Source organism: Temnothorax longispinosus, chromosome 12 (genome assembly GCF_030848805.1).
Source record: "Temnothorax longispinosus isolate EJ_2023e chromosome 12, Tlon_JGU_v1, whole genome shotgun sequence".
NCBI lineage: Eukaryota > Metazoa > Arthropoda > Insecta > Hymenoptera > Formicidae > Temnothorax > Temnothorax longispinosus.
Genome location: NC_092369.1, coordinates 1,912,413 through 1,929,415, shown reverse-complemented (window position 1 = coordinate 1,929,415; position 17,003 = coordinate 1,912,413). Strand labels below are relative to the sequence as shown.

General features: G+C 31.0%; 1 protein-coding gene across 16 annotated transcripts in view; it reads right to left on the bottom strand.

Moving 5' to 3' along the window:
- LOC139822808 (uncharacterized) overlaps nucleotides 1–17,003 on the bottom strand; it is a 109,393-nt gene that overhangs the window by 85,007 nt on the left and 7,383 nt on the right. For 5 of the 16 annotated variants that reach the window (XM_071794853.1, XM_071794863.1, XM_071794859.1 and 2 more), the window contains exon 1: nucleotides 202–316. The exons of 9 other annotated variants lie outside the window; for them this stretch is intronic. The gene's annotated coding sequence lies outside the window, so the exon portion shown is untranslated. Of the gene's footprint in view, nucleotides 1–177; nucleotides 317–17,003 lie in introns of those variants that run through there. 2 more of the 16 variants (XM_071794854.1, XM_071794857.1) reach the window with 2 other exon arrangements.

Genomic DNA, 17,003 nt, shown 5'->3' with positions numbered 1-17,003 from the left:
AAAAAGGAGAGAGAAATAGCGATAAAGACGGACGGAAAGAAGAACAAAGATGGATTAGGGATAGAGATGGGCCTATAATATGTAACATTATACGTTTGTGTGGACGTGTGTGCGTGCGTGTTGCGTGTTTGCGCGTGTATACGCGGTTTATGCGTGCGTATGCGCGCGTGTTGGCACCTAGGTGACACCCCGGACACGTACGAACAGCGTTCACGAGACGGAGGGCAGAGCGAGAACGGAATCGTGAGAGGCACTGCTGGTCCCACCGTCGCCACACCGACGTTGCGTAAAGCGCCGTGTCGCCGGCAAGACGGCCTGCGGGACGGTAGGAGGGATTGCCGGTGGCAGGCGCAGGCGTCAAGCCGGAGCAGAGACCGGGTCGATAGTCCGCAACGTCGTTCCTCCCTTGCCGGCCGGCTGGCACTATTCGCTCACTTTCCCTCTCCCTCCCTCCCTCCCTCTCTCTCTCTCTCTCTCTCTCTCTCTCTTTTCGTCTCTCTTTCTCCCCTGCTACTGCCACCGCATCGCTAAATTCCACGCAGTGGCGAAACGGCGATCTGGGGTGCGCGAAACCTCGAAGCGCAGAAATTCGATTCTCGCCACTTTTCCAGGATTCCATCAATCATTGACATAACTCTTTTTAACGCCGAAAAAATTTCTCAGTGGTTTAAAGGTCGGAAAAACCGGCCTTTATAATTATCCACTAAGTTGATCCAATTTCTTTTTTGTTTCTTTTTTAATTTATCGACTATAAACGTGCAACATTTCGCTTGCGAAGAATTTAAGCCTCAAGGTTGAATCTCGAGATTTTGATTATTATAATATAACAGAATATAATATAACTTTAACTGATTCTTGCTCGTTTTGTACATAGAGTTAGGACTAAAAAGAAACGAAATATTAATCAGGTTACAGTCAATCAACATTATTAAAATCGATTATTAAGTGAGCCTAAAAAGGGACATCAGTCGACTAAGGCTCCGAGGTCTTTCAATTCGTCACTGGCTTCTTCATTCTCTCTATATCTCTCTCATTGCTCTCTCGCATCACGGTTGCGTACATTTTGTACGCTATATTTCTCTCTTCCTCTCCCCTCTCTCCGTCTCTTTCGCGCGCGCGCTTTCGCTTTCTCTCTCCCTCTTTTTCGCTCCCTCAATTCTCTCTTTCGCTTTACAATTAGGTACCCGTTTGGTCTAGCTGGTCTAGCATCTATTTTCTAGGGAGGCCTTTTCGCTCACCCGCCCACATTCCGCATGCATATATGTATGTACAATGCATGCACATTATTCGATGTGGAAGTAGTTCCGAATTGTCTCTACATTCGGAAGGTGGTGGTTCAAGTTCTTTGCGGTGATTCTCGGCTTCTTTCGTCGCTGTTCCAAATCTTACACTCGATATGCGTCATTCAATGATCGCATTTTTTTTCTTTCCGACTTATTCCCTTATTTTTAATACACTCGCTATACTGGTGCACACTTACAGTGTTTGCTAATTGGTGTCAAACTGCAAGGATAAATCTTGAGGAAATGCCTTTCTTAATAAAAATTTTACAGCAAATCTCACTATTTTACATTAAAGATTGAAAGATTTAACCCTTAAAAGCTACACGGTCCATATATATGGATCTCACATATGGACCTTTGATCACGTATAAAGCTGGGTCTAATCAACCAAATCTTAAAGAATGAAATAGAGGTAGAAAAGACTAAAAAATATAATAGAATTAGAAAAATTGCCAATAATTAAATTAAATTGTCCAAAAACATCAATTTTTGAAGAGTCTCAAGTGGTTGAGACTTGAGGTGTAGCCTTTAAGGATTAACCTTTCTCATTCTCTCTTCACTTTTATTTCAATATTTTAAATGAATATACGAAAATGTTTAATATTGAAAAGACACCACTCAATTGGATTTGTGTTAAAAAAAATTTAACTTCGGATCAAGGTATGTACATTTCTCAAATTTTGTCATCGATTATATCCCAAAAGCCCTGGTAGATCGTTAAGGGGAGGTTACCGTTCAAAAAATCGAATTTTTTTTTGCTTAATTTTTTACTACGTAAAACTTTAAACGCGTTTTTCTCCAAACTGCATTTTTCGGCGCGCGGCGCGCTCTACAGCTTCAACGGATAAACCGATTTTAATAAATGACGGTGCAAAAGAAAGGAAATTTAATTTAGGGGGCCTTCAGGTAGCGTTTTTTTTTCAAAAAATTGGTTGCAAATAATTTTTTTCGAACGTTGAAGCAAAAGAAAACAGGGAAAAAAAAGGTTTTTTTTTTTAAACGGCCACCATTTTGTTATAAGGGGGTTTTTTAAAAATCGGAAACGATAAGGCCCCCCAAATTTAATCTATTTTAATAATTTTTTTGGTTTTTTTGTTTCCGATCAGCTGGCAAGGCTGTGGAATGTGCCGCGCACATAGAACCACGCCGTGTGGACTGAGAGCTGGAGCCGGCATTTTTAATTATTTTCTTCCGAAAAAATTCTAAATTATTCTTCATTTGTGTACAAATAAAAGCCGCGAAAATTTTTTTCCAAATGTACTTATTTTATAAAAAAAAAAATTCCTGAAATTGAGGCATTTTTTGGGCTTCTGAACGGTAACCTCCCCTTAAATGTACGTTCTTCATTCCGACATGTTGGATACATTATATTTAATGATTAATATAAAAAATTTGATTTTTTCCTTACTTTGATTTGTGACAAAAATCTAATTATAAATAAAAAATTACTCACTCAGCTTTCTTCAGCCTTTTCTCAACAAATTTATGATCGACTTCATAACTTCATTTTCGTATACGAGAATATTTAACATTAAAGATATTATCTAACCAAGTTTTTATTGAAGATAGAAACGCGATTTAAAATATATGTATACATACGTGTATATACATGTGTGTGTATACGCATGCGTGCACACACACAAGCACATACATATGCATGTACAACACATTATATTTCCATTTTGTTATCAAAGATCGAAAAATCTATATATTTTTTGTTCCTTTTCTAGTTATCACGACTGATTATTATCTTTGCATTTTCTTTCCCTCCATTAATTTCTTATCTATTAACCTTATTTCTTCGGCATACCTACATCATCCCTAATTTTATGTATAACTTACGCAATTCCCGCATTTATGTGCGATTGTTTTATCGTTATCCCCCGAGATTCTTTATAACCTTTCTGCTTGATTCTCAAAGATTCACCTCCCGCTTGTACATACATCAACGCTCATCGATAGTTCTTTCTTTTCTTTTTTGACATAAAAACTAAAGTATATAAGCAAATTGAGAATGTAGCGTACTGTCAATAAAAATGCCAAAATACAAATAATTATTTTAGAAGAATTTTTTTTTAGAAGAATTTACAGCTTTAGAGGAACAATGGAGTGAGTGGCTGCAGGGAAACGCAACACACGAGAAGACTTCGAGAATCAAATCAAACCGAAAACATTACCATGTTATAGATAACATTAAATACTAAAAAGAGATTAGTCAAGATTGTTAGTTGCGCGATTTTGTCATACAGAACACCGAGTATGCCATGGGAGATACTCAATTTTTTTTGTCTCCCGAATTTGTATTATTCTAGCTTTTCTGCTTTAACTTAACCCTTTGTTCCATAGTGTCCTTATATAAGGACACCATTATTTCGCAGTTTTTCTATGTTTTTACGTATTTCATAATTGGTTTTACTACACAGCACTTTTTTACTGTGCACTTTTTTCCTCAACTAGATGTATTATACATATAGTAATTATATATACATCAGATATATATTACTATAAGTATAGTAAATATATAAATATGTAGTAAATATACATTTATAATATATAGTAATATACGTATTACCTCTTTCATATATTCTATATCTATATAGCATAAAAATTGTATAATTAATAGTAAAATATAAAAGTTAAACACATAAGTATGTTTAAAGTCAATCCCTTATGAATCGTATAACGTTAATACGTTAGAGATAAATTCTCTTTTTCTCTTTTTCTTGCGCAAAAATGTCATGGAATTGGAAGCATTACTGTTACGTAAAAAGTAACAGCAACTGACAATAATAGTATACTACTCAAAAACCTTGTATAGAAGACATTCGAATTCTGCACGAAGAAGACGAATTGGGTTCACTCCCATTCGGCGCCCTCTTTGACAGAAAATCGAAATAATTTTGCTACTCCGTCGAGCATTTGTGAGATAGTATCTTTAGCAAGCCCTTTACTATTCCGTGCCTGTCCCGGAATATGCTCCTATCTACGTCTTCTCTCGCGGCTTCCTCTTCCGCGTTTGCATCTCCGTCGCTTCCTGTCCATCGTTCGTCGTGCTCGTCACGTATCCGGCGCCACGAAGTCGAGCCAGCGGCGTCGGCGACGCCGACGCGCCGATGAGCTCTCAACGGCCGGTTCGGGTCGCTCCGATAGGTGGTATACTCAGAATCGAATCATCCCATCCCGCGACAACTCCAAACGCGAAACAAAATTCTTGATAAAGTTAAGTTTTCTAATGCAGCGAACTTTTTCTGCTTTTGCGGCACGTGCAAGGGAGACGTGGACGTAAAAGTAAACATATACTTGGGCAGTTTATGCTTCTGCATGTTTACAGTTTACTACTCTTTAGGGGATAAATTATAAATAGCACATGTACGGTACGTGACATACGTTGAATTTCAAGGATAACATATTATCCACTTCGTACTAATCCTTCTCATGTTGGGAATTTGCAAAAGCATGTACAAAGATATACATGTGTAATTTATATAATGTATGTAATACATGATATATCGCCTATGAAAGTGTACTAGTACTTTTGAAGGTAATATAGTTCTCTTTTTTAAGGTAGTAATTTTGAATGGAGAATGTGTTCAAACTTAAAAAACTTTTAGAAAATCCGACACACGTGACCATAGTTGAATATTGCAGAGACGTCAAGTCACTATTCAAGGATTACGTAACTCTTTATACTTAATGCCAGTAAGATTGGCCTTAGCCATTTGGATTCTCCTTAGAACGGCGATTCAGTTGGCATTATTATTACTACATATCTAATAACATTATCCAGATTTAAATATTACTCATGGTAATAAAATAATAATTAAAATAAATTAAAATATGTTATTGATAAATAATAATTGTGTTTTTTCTACCACTTTTTAACAGAAGTAATTCAATGTAACGGATTTAAAACCTTTCTGTCATTATTTCATGTATAAGTAACATTACTTTCTTTTTGTCATTTTATTAGATGATTAGGTATTTTAATACGCCAAATTTCAGTATTATTAGCGATATATAAATTCTCGATGGCCGCTGTTTATTGGATATGTAGCAAGTGAATCCAGTATCAACGGTAAAAAGTGGTAGAATCGATAAAATTCGTTAGCATTGAAATCGCGCACGCTATGCACTCGATTGAGCTACATGCTCAGCAAAAGAAACTGTGAGGATTCCTTCGTTTATGCACATGTTCGCATTTGACCGTCGAATGGAAAATATTCGCCCATCAAGTTTTTTTAGCAATTAAGTTATTAATATTTAGATTAAATCAAGCAAATTTTTTCATTGTAAGGTATTTTAAATTCAAGCAGCATTAAGTTTTTTATGGTAAATATCTTTTTACTTTGATTATAACTTTTGTGTTTCCAACACAATCATGTTGAAAAGTATATTAGATATATATTTTTGGATATAATATTTTTAAAAGCATAGTAACAAAAGAATTATAAACTATAAATTTTATTTTAGTTGGCGCAGTTTTGTATCATTATTGTTTATATCATAATTTTTTTTTAAGAAAATAGATAATATGATAATATGAAAAATGGAAATATTGTAATATATTTCTCACGTTAATATTTTTTGCTTAAAATTATTATATGTTTTTAAACTTATTTTTGTATAGAAAAACACTCTTACGACATTTATTTTAACTTTACTATTTTTTTCAATTAATGTGTGCATTGGCATCAGTTTTTTTAAAGATAATTTTTAGACAGCTTAGAATGTTTTAGACGCGCCGGGAAACTAATAATTCCTGTACGAGTATATAGTAGTACGAGAGAAGTAATCTGTGTCAGCGTGTACAGTTTAAATAAGTGGATGAATGAGCCGTGTCTTACAAACTTGTGTCTCACATTCCCACAAACATCTGTCCACTGTCATACGTAGATGAAAAATAACGCGAATCATTTAAAGGATAGTTTCGATAAGCCAAACAAAAACGTCCGACAAAAACACATTACAATTATAATCGCTAAAAGCTTAAATATTGCATAATAATTTAATATTTAAATGTAATTAAAAGTACAATTACATTATATAGTTAAATATTCAAACAGACATGATTACTAAGATAAGCAAATTCAGCAATTAAACAAAATCTAATGTAGTTAAATATGAACTAACATATTCGCTGTGAATAATACATATAGTACATGCATGTGTGTGTGCGCTGCTACAACGAATATGCACTGAGAAACCCATTTTGTTGAATCAACTAAATCTGTGTTTGGGTATGAGCAAACTTGGATATGAGCAATTTAAAATTTTAAAATTTTTTGTTATGTTAACCAAATTTTTTGTTATATTAATTAAAGAATTTGTTTATGCTCATATCCAAACACAGATTTGGTTGATTCAACAAAATGGGTTTCTCAGTGTGTTAATTCATATTTAACTTATATATTTCATTTTGTTTAATACACGCGTATACAAAATATTCCCCGATTAAAAAATCATCGTATTTCTTTCTTTCATCATTAAATACAATATGATCAAAATTATCTCATCTTTAAATAAGATATAATTATTGAGATAACGAAATTCAGCGACTAAACAGAATTAAATATAGTTAAATATAAATTGCCATATACGTACTATACAAATTGAAGGAGCATGTTTCTGTTGTAAATCGAAGTAGAAAATGTTTTATAACATGGGTCCAAGGTTTTATATATATATTGTCCCATTTTAGAAACCATTGTATCTCTTTCCATTAGCACCGGTGTATTAATGGCCGCAATGTTTAATATCGATTACGCGGCAACTCTCAATATCTGATTTGGTTACCCTTTAATTTGCATTAAATAACACATATCCATGACCTAAAAAACGCGAAACTTCCCGCATCCTATTTAATATACCCGGACATTCGACGGAAGAAAAAGAAGAGAAAAGAGTAGGAGCTTTCATGCTCCGAATCCGTTTTCTCCGCGAGCAATGGAACAGCTGGAAATTATTTCTATTTTTGTTATATAGTCACGAGAGATAGGTATACATATAGGTATCGCGTTGCTTGCGCGCAGCCTGCGCATGACGAGAAAATTATTTGTCACTCTGTCGCATTCGAGATAAGCCATCACGTGCATATATGTTTATTGTCGCGCATTGTTCACGCGATTGCGAGAAATTTATTCCAAAATGATATATAAGAAGCGACGGGACGCAACGATTTTTTTTTACTGTCGACTCTTTTTATACATACATACCGACTATTCAATTATATACGTTTAATATTTTTTTAATGGTTAACATAAATGCTAATATAATTTCAAATATATTTATGTTGTATTTGTATGTTATTAAAAGCCTATCTTGTCCAAACAAATTTTCTTCATCAAACAATTTGTACAATAATTGTGAAAGATTAGGATTTATATAAATGTTTAGTATTTGATATTTTTCACTTAGTTATAAATATTGATTTTTTTATTAATTCACTTTCTTTCTTGTCTGCTTTTCTTACATTCTCTTTTTAATTTAGAAGTTCAATATGATAGAATTACATCTGTTCATAAAGAAAAATTTATAATTATATTTATATATGCATAATCTCTCTAGATACCTACATAATATAATATTTAATTAATATTATGTTTAAATTTGTGTAATTATACAGTACCAGAATTTCGGCCGTATAAATCGTCATTCATTGTAAAAATTTTAATTAGATCCTTCCGTTCTATTTGACACCAATAGTATGTCGGAAACAACTTGTTTCCGAGTTAAATTGAATTCATTCGATTACCATCTGCGAGCACTTCGTCAGTCAATTAATTCGAATAATCTCACGTAGGTAACTTACATGCTACGATGTTTCAATCAAATGATACCAATTGGTAATCTACTTCTTATGCACCCCGCCGTTGGTTAAAAACATTATTACTGATTTAATTTAACTGATCGATAATATAATTATTGATAAAAAAGCAATCCATATATAGCCTGATTATAATTAATATGTTATTACTTTTTAAAATGTTCTCGTTAAAAACTTTTTAGAGTAGGTATATTATTTAATAGCAGTATTTTAGAATACATTCTTCTTTTGAAATATACTATTTGCAATATACTGGCTTGTTTGTATCGTATGAATAATTTTATAATACCAAAAACATATTTATTCGCAAAACCGTCACTTAGCAAATAGATATTCATGTCTTCTTTGGGATATATGGAAGATAATTAAAAAAATAAATTTAAAAATAATACATAGATTTGTGCGTAATTGTGAGAAAAGTTTCAAAAGATTTTAAACATTCAAAAAAAAATACCATTAATATTTAAATAAAATCAAATTCGGAAGTGTAGATATATTTAACAAATCAAATTAAAATTTTTAAAACTAGTTTTTTCTGTAAAATGTCGAGATCCGTAAATTGTTAGGTTCATTAATTACATCCATTTGGAGGAAAAAAAAAAAAAAAAAAACGGATTCCAGATTTAAACTCCTATATCTTTTTATTTTCGAATCCCGCCTTTTCCCCGTCCCCCTTCAGCAAAAAGCTCACACGTGAAAACCGGCGAAATTTTTTCAGCAATCTAATATAATTGACTATAGAAACTTCAGGTTGGAATCTCACTCTCGCAAGAAAAACAACGAAATTACTGAACCTTTATGATATTTGACAAAAGCGCAGACAGCTCGATTTAATCCCTCTTTTCATTGTGGGAATCCACTCTCACACGATGCGGAAAAACGAGAAATATACTTTGCGGTGGCCGGTGTATTTCTGTCTATATAAGCGCAAGTGGGTTAATTAAAATCTTCGGCGAAGTATTCCACCGACCGCGCCTACTGACAGATTTATCGTTAATCATCGCTAACCAAGAATGATCGACGAGACAATAACAGACATCGCGCAGTTCGCACTGTTTTAAATATATCTATTGTCTGCCGCAATCTCAGAAACGATTCCAGGCTATCTGGCACCTATGCTTTCTCGATATAAAATCTACGTAACATAAAAATCGAGAGAACATTTTGATTTGAGATGAACTGACTTATTTGAACGCAAATTGAGCTAAGTACATTATTTGTAAAACCTATGTTTAATATAAAGTCATATATAAGTGTCTTATAAATTATGAATTAGGATGAATTTATTCTCATTTTCTAATTGACTGATCGTTCTTTAATTTTTGCATTAAGAAATGCCTTCATTCTTCATTACTGCAAAATTCATGTCGAGCATTTTTGAAGGATGCTAAATATACTATTTTCTCTTCAATATATATTCTTCATGCGCAAAACACCGATTCACGTTTGCATTAATGCACCTACATGAATACTGTGCTTCGCGCTCGTCACTGGCACATTATGCCTGATTTCCGCTTCCGTTCCCTATATACAGCCGCGATCGCTTGAAAACGTAAAATAACACCTGCTCGAATTACGATTTGCATTTCGTGGTGAGAATAGCAGTGCGATAATTAGTTACATTTATAAATAAATATTATCTAAGTAAATAGGTACTACAAATTAAAATTAAATTGTGTTAAAAACACAAAATATATATATATTCTTGGCTTTTTGTAAACTTTACTGGTCATAATATCAAATATAAATTTAATCGAAATAAGTACTAAATTGCTAATTGGGTGACACGTAGTGTTCCGTATAGCAATCGACTCGTTGTCAGTAGGCCTCCGAGTTTGATCCCCGACCTTCATCTTATATGCCTCGGCTTATAAGCGATTCATAAAGAATATAAATTTTGAGTGAAAGATTATGAGATACTGTGTAGATTATTGTTACCTATATAGGAACAATAAATTACACAGTAATACACACATAAATTGCTAACTTTAAATCTGGTTCACGATATTGATCAGGTTGATCCATCATAGAAATTTGATAAATAAAAGGATTTCGATTCTGAGAAAAAAGCAGCACTGTCTCATGTTTACATCAACGGATCTAAAAGACATTGTCTATACGGAATTCATTATGTTTCTTCTTTAATTATTATTAAAAGAGTCATAATTTCTCATTCAGTTCATAAACAACTATTGGTTGAAAAGAATTCAGTTGAAATTGAAATTGATTTTGATATAATCAAAAGTTATATGGAAGTTATAAAAGTTACCTACCAATTTAAAAGAAAAAAATACACGAAAATATTAGGAATATCATATTCTGGAATAATTACATAATCTGATTACATTAATGCATGTACGACATGTTGCGTTCATTATCTCGTATTACTCCAAGTTTTCCAAGTTAGAAGCAAATTGCTTGGCTTAGTAATTTCATTAAAGTGTAAAATTCTCTCCTCGGTACATTTCTTCGTTTTGTTTCATACTGAAAAATAGAAGAGAATGTAAGGAAGAAGAACTAAAAAGTCTAATGGATCTTTCTACGCTTTTATTATTCTTACATAATAGCTATTCCTTTGAATATATGTATTATTCATAATATAAACGAACCTTGATTAAGTGAAATAGCAAAAAAATTAGTGATTGAATCAATAATTGAATTACATGAGAGAAATACAACAGATTTTGCGGCTAAATCAAGCGAAAAAGAAAAAGTGAGAAATATTTTAAAAGAAATCTTATCTCTTCGTGTAACTGAGCCAACTTCTGCACTTGCAAAGCATAGTAGGAAGGGGTTCGAAAGTGACTGCGGAAGAGATTGCTGTCACTCTTTTGTTTCCGCCAAATCAGCAGCAACCTCTTTTTCTTGGCTTTAAATCAATACATGGACTATTTCTTCAAAGCAACTTTATATCAACTCTTCTCTCTTTCAGAGAGATCTCGATCCAATTTAATTACCGTCAAGACAACAATGCAACAAACAATTGCATTCTTAAATAATTTTCATCTAAATATTAGTTAAAAGTACAAAATTTACATAACTTTGAATATCACAGCTATGTGTGAAGATTCCTGATTGAGTATCAAATAAAAAATTTAAACAAAAATAAATCCTTGAAACGGGCAATAAAATTTAAAAATTCAAAAATTTAAAACAAACAAATTGCTGTTACTGTCGATAATTTTAATACTATCAAAGAAAATTTGTGCGAGATCACAAATATAGTGCACAAAAGACTTTATTAATATTTAAAAAGATGAGGGAGAGAGAGGAGGTCAGTGCAGATCCTAATTGTAAAAATAAAATATAAGTTTAGTGTTTATGCAAATGTATTGCTACAAAATGTACGATGTAATTGCGACAACTACCACTACAAATACCAGAGTACGTGACAAAAATGCTGGATGTAATACAAATTGGACAGAGTTCCACCCGTAATGTTATGTCACCGAATTCTCATTTTATTCCCTTTAACTTACGCTCTCGTACGCATGTCACATACTATAACGTAATGCGCAAAAGAAATATGCCCTTTCATACACAATTCATACACAATTTATAAGAAATTTTTTTTATCAAATAGCATGCTTAAACTAATGTGCTAACTCATCAAATATTAGTATAGATCGTATTTGTGCTCTTATAACTCACAAGGGATATGTCACAACTGTTCGGATTCAATTAAATCAACCCTAATTTTTTAAACATCTACATTTGTAGCCTACTTTTCACTACAAATTAAATGACCACACACGTAAGATAATTGGAAATCAAATGACGGAAAGAAAGCTCAATCATCGATAATACTCGAAATGAGTGAGGATAAAGTAGAGTGGGCTACACACATACCTAATATATTAATTTTAAAGAAAAACTGACAAAAAATTACGATAACCGATTATTTTTTCAATGAATATCTACAAGCAAAGTTTGCGATAATCGCAATTTATTGTCAATTACAAATACATTCGCTTATTATAGTAATTACATGCTAATGATTTGCATAATGACTATTAGATAAATAAAATAATAACTAAAGCTTCTGCTGGCTCTGCGATCGATTGCCGAGCTCACGTTGACAGTACACACAGTGTCATTCTTAGCAAAATTGTAAACTTAAGGTGTGAAAAATGACGTTGAAAATTAAATTATCAGAACTGATAACAACACGCGGTTAGAGACATTTAAGAGTATAATTTCAAAACATTTTATTACTACATGGCAGTATCTCAGTAAAAAGTTATCGACTATATTATGCACCGTGGTCCCGTTATGCCCCGGGTTCCCCTACTACTATTATATATTAAAAGTGACTTATCTCGACCCCTCTAAAGCGAATTTTGATTACTTCTCCGGGTTTAGACGGATAAAAATGCTACCATCGTATTTAGCGACCCAAAAAACGTAAGATTACATGTATAACTTACGTTTTACGTTACACTTTTTAGACAGAAATCGACCTATTTTACCTATCGTCCTTTAAAAAACCTTTAAAAAAAGATAAATCATCTCAGAATTAAGTCAGAAATATGACATTTTAAGGATAAATGTTTGTTCTAAATCACCTATAGTTATTGTGCTAAGTAGCATTAATTGTGTTACAATTAATGCTATTTCATTTAAAGGTATACCCAGAGTTACAAAATATAATATCAAAAATTTCCCTAAAATATATATTGGAGCTAATTAGCTATAAGTGCAGTATTTCATTACAGAAATAATAAGCACAATAATCATTATACCAATTATTATATATTAAAAGTTAGTGAAGCAAATAAATTAAAGTAAATTTATATTAATAAATAAGACAATATTACGTAAACAATGGTTATAAGGCAATAAAGATAAAAATATATTAAGTTTGAGGATAAATAACAAATAAAAATAAGTAACTTCAAATATCAAGAAACATTTATAAATTAATATTGCATATTCTTCAATAAATATAAGTATACAAACTTTTTGAACAGATTATTTACTATAATAACGTTAAAAATAACATTATATAATATTAAAAATAAATAAGAAAAATAAACATATTAGAATAACATTAAAAATAAACAAGGAAAATGAAAACAAAAACCAGAAACAACCAAATTGTTAAATTAGTCTGGATAATAAATGAACGATATTAAGAAAAATGTTAAAAAATTGTACATGATATACATCGATTAGTAAGAACATAGGCATTGAAAGGATTATATGAATGAAACAGTAGATAATCTGAGGATATAAAAACTATTATATTAATATTTATATAAAAATATAATACAAGTACAACAATTATATAGACATAATATAAAGTATAATAAATATATTCGCATAGAATAAATAAGTTATTAATAAATAATTTATATATATTTATACAAATATATATATATAAAATGTACTAACAATATTATAAAAATAATTTAATATTATTTAAATTTTAGTAAAACAGTATTCTTAAAATTTAAAGGAACAAAGATATTAAATATAAAAATTATAAAACAGGTGTGCATTGATTAGTTATTAAATTATCCTCTCGACTGTGTCAGCCACTTCCTTTATCACAAGACTGATAATTGCAGCTTCATTGACTAAATTAATAGACACGCGTCCGCCTACATTCCCTTCTTTGTCGGAAGTCTTCTGAAAGAATTGAATAAATAAATATCAGTAATAGTAATTGTATAATATATAATTAATATAATAATAATAGTATACAACTGCATTAAAAATAGACATATTATATCATACATTACTAAATTTATTTCTGCTATTATTGCTATTACTGTTATTCTTATTATTTTCTGTTACTATAATATTGCTACTGCTACTGCTAATGTATTGTTGCTACTTTACATGCTTTTGCTATTGCATATGCTATTGCTGCTGCTACAATTGTTATAGCTGGATTAATTGCTATTACTTTTATTACTGCTGTTATTATCTTTCATTGCTTTTTCCTAATGTTATTGCTAATGTTGCTGCTATTGTTGTGCTGCTACTGCTGCTCTTGGAGCAATTATTAGAGAGGTTGTTAGTCTTTTTTTAATAAAAGTTACTTTCAGTAGTTTCAGATATTTCTTCCAATCTAAAAAAAGAAAAAATAAGTAACCTATACACTTTTTATATCTATTAGGTAATTGCAATTTTCATGATAATACAAGATAATCATTGAAAAATGGAATAAATAATAAAAATATACATAAAATATACTATTGTTACATTTATATATTTATATTAAAAATGTATTGTGAATTAATGTCTATAAAATGTAAATAGCTTTTTTTGTATTTTTCATTATAATATATTTTATTATAATCTTAAAGATTTAAAAAATTTAAATAGTAGATAGAATTAAAATTTGATCAATATTAATCTCGGATCTATTTGGCGTGTAGATCACCTAATCATTTGTGATAAACGCTATTTAATGTACAGACGGCGTCATTAATGCTTTCCTATAGCTGTGTTCTGGGAATTTCTATAGTGCACGTTACATGAACTATGCCTTCAGGTGGAAGGCATTAATGACGCCGTCTGTACAAGAAATGACCAAAAGAGTGAGATGACTGTAGCTCTCCTAACTCTCTTGTTCAGCGCGAACAGTCAAACCACGTTCTATCCCATTCATCTAAATTCTAGAATCTAGATTCCAGATTCTAGTCATAACTCTCGGTAATGGTGCTTAGGGCCAATTTCATCTTAGTTAACCGACGGTGATGAAATTGGCCCTTAATCTTCAAAATAGCATTCAAATCAAAATTGTTCAAAATATTGAGAAACGTGATAATATCGATATAAACGCGATACTTATCAAGAATGCGATATAGCATTTCGCATTAAATTCTATACATTTATGTATTATTTTCATTGAATTTTATCATAACATTCCATGTTATAACCAAAATTTTATTAAAATTGTAATAGTATTATGAAATAAATTAAAAATTAAAAATTGAAATTTTTCTATCAAATATGAAAACTATGTATTCAAATATAAAAACTATGTATAATACTTACGCGACACTTTGGTCTTCACGAATGTATCACAAATATGACGTAACAAACGAAAGTTGCACATTGATCATTTACCTTTGAGGTAAAAAGGTTCGTAAGAATGAGTATGGGGAATGACGTCACGCGCTGACAATACTGATAAGGAGCGAGTGAGAGCGTAATAATGAGCGGCGTACGAGTAACGCGCTATACAGATCGAAAAAGAGCGAATATTGAATGGGATAATGAGAAAGAGAGAAAATGAGTAATATTATGAATGGATGCATCCAGTACGATTATTGGCAAAAAACATACATGTCCCCCCCCCTTGATTTTAATGAGCTTTGGATGTATTATAGTGCAGATCAAACTAAGAGATACGTATACGAGTTTTCTGTGTTTTTATGCATATTAAAGAGGTAAAATATCATCTTGAAAAAAATCGTTATACTTATAAATTATACACGTATATCGTTGAGATGTAAAAAAATATATTTTAAATAAAATTTTCATGCTTTCATGGTCACTTATAAAGATGTATTTCAATTTACGACAATGCTATATTTTTAAAATATATCGCACTATCGTTTTTCAGAATTAAAAAATTTATTACAAAATTAAAGGTTATAGGTATTAAAAAATGCATTTAAATGTATAATAATGTATAAAAAATTTTCAAAAATGATAATAGATAAAGTAATATTGAAAAATATATTTTTGAAAAAATTTAATACTTACTAAGAAATGTCTTTGAAACTACCTATAAAATTTTTGTTTAAAACAATTGTTCATATCTTTTTTCGTTTTAACGACACACGCTTAAACATAGTAAATTGATTCTTTTATGGGGATATATTTCATTCCTTTAATATATGTATATAGGAGCACTTATAAAAGTACGTATCTTTTATTTTGATCTCTATATTATAACATATTCAAAATTCACGGAAAATGGAAGAATTAATGTACATTTTCTTATAAATCAAACTGATAATGTTAAAAAAATTGCGATTATATTTATATAGATATCATAATTTTTTAATTACTCTTATTATGTACATCTAGTTTTACGCATTCTGCTCATGTCAAATTTTGCATCTAACTTGTGTTTGTTGCTCACTAAAAAATTATCTTTATTGAATACGCTTGCTCTCTTTTAATTTTTTACTTTTAATGTGATTCGTTTGTTCTCCGCTAAAAAAGAGTTATTTCTCATTCAATACACTTGATCTTCATTGTAATTTTATTAATTTTTTTATGCCTTTAAATTATACCTATTTCTTAATAATTATTTTTGCACTATACTTCTTCCAGGTAGAGAAAGATGGTTGCTTTAATTAGAGAGAGGAATAAGATGTGCTAGGAGCATTACTTTAACGTTTTTAATTTATTTTTAAGCAAATTTTAATAACAGTAGAACTGACAATAGATTTGTTAATTTTAATTATATCTATTTGCATTTAAAATAAAATAGTACATTTTCAGGGTTCAAATGTAAAAAATGATATCAACTAAATAAAATAAATTAAAACAGTTTGTACAATTTTCTACACTTGTAGCTATACTTTTTAGCATTTCTTCTCTTCTCTCATCTATAGAGACAATAGATTTGTCTCTCTCTCTCTCTCTCTCTCTCTCTCTCTCTCTCTCTCTCTCTCTCTCTCTCTCTCCTTCACCCTCTTCTTTCTTTCTCTCTCTCTCTATTTATATAAAAAGGGATTTATATATTTAATTCTTCATGTAAAGAAAGAGAAAAAAGAATAGTATAGAGCAAAGTGTAAAAAATGCAAAAGGAATTAATAGAAAGCGAATTGCAAGCAAGAGGGTGCGCTTCCCTCCTCGCGCAGTCACGATGACCGAGTCATACATACCGCTTGGGGTCAATAACACTCGATATTCCCCTAGTAAGCGGC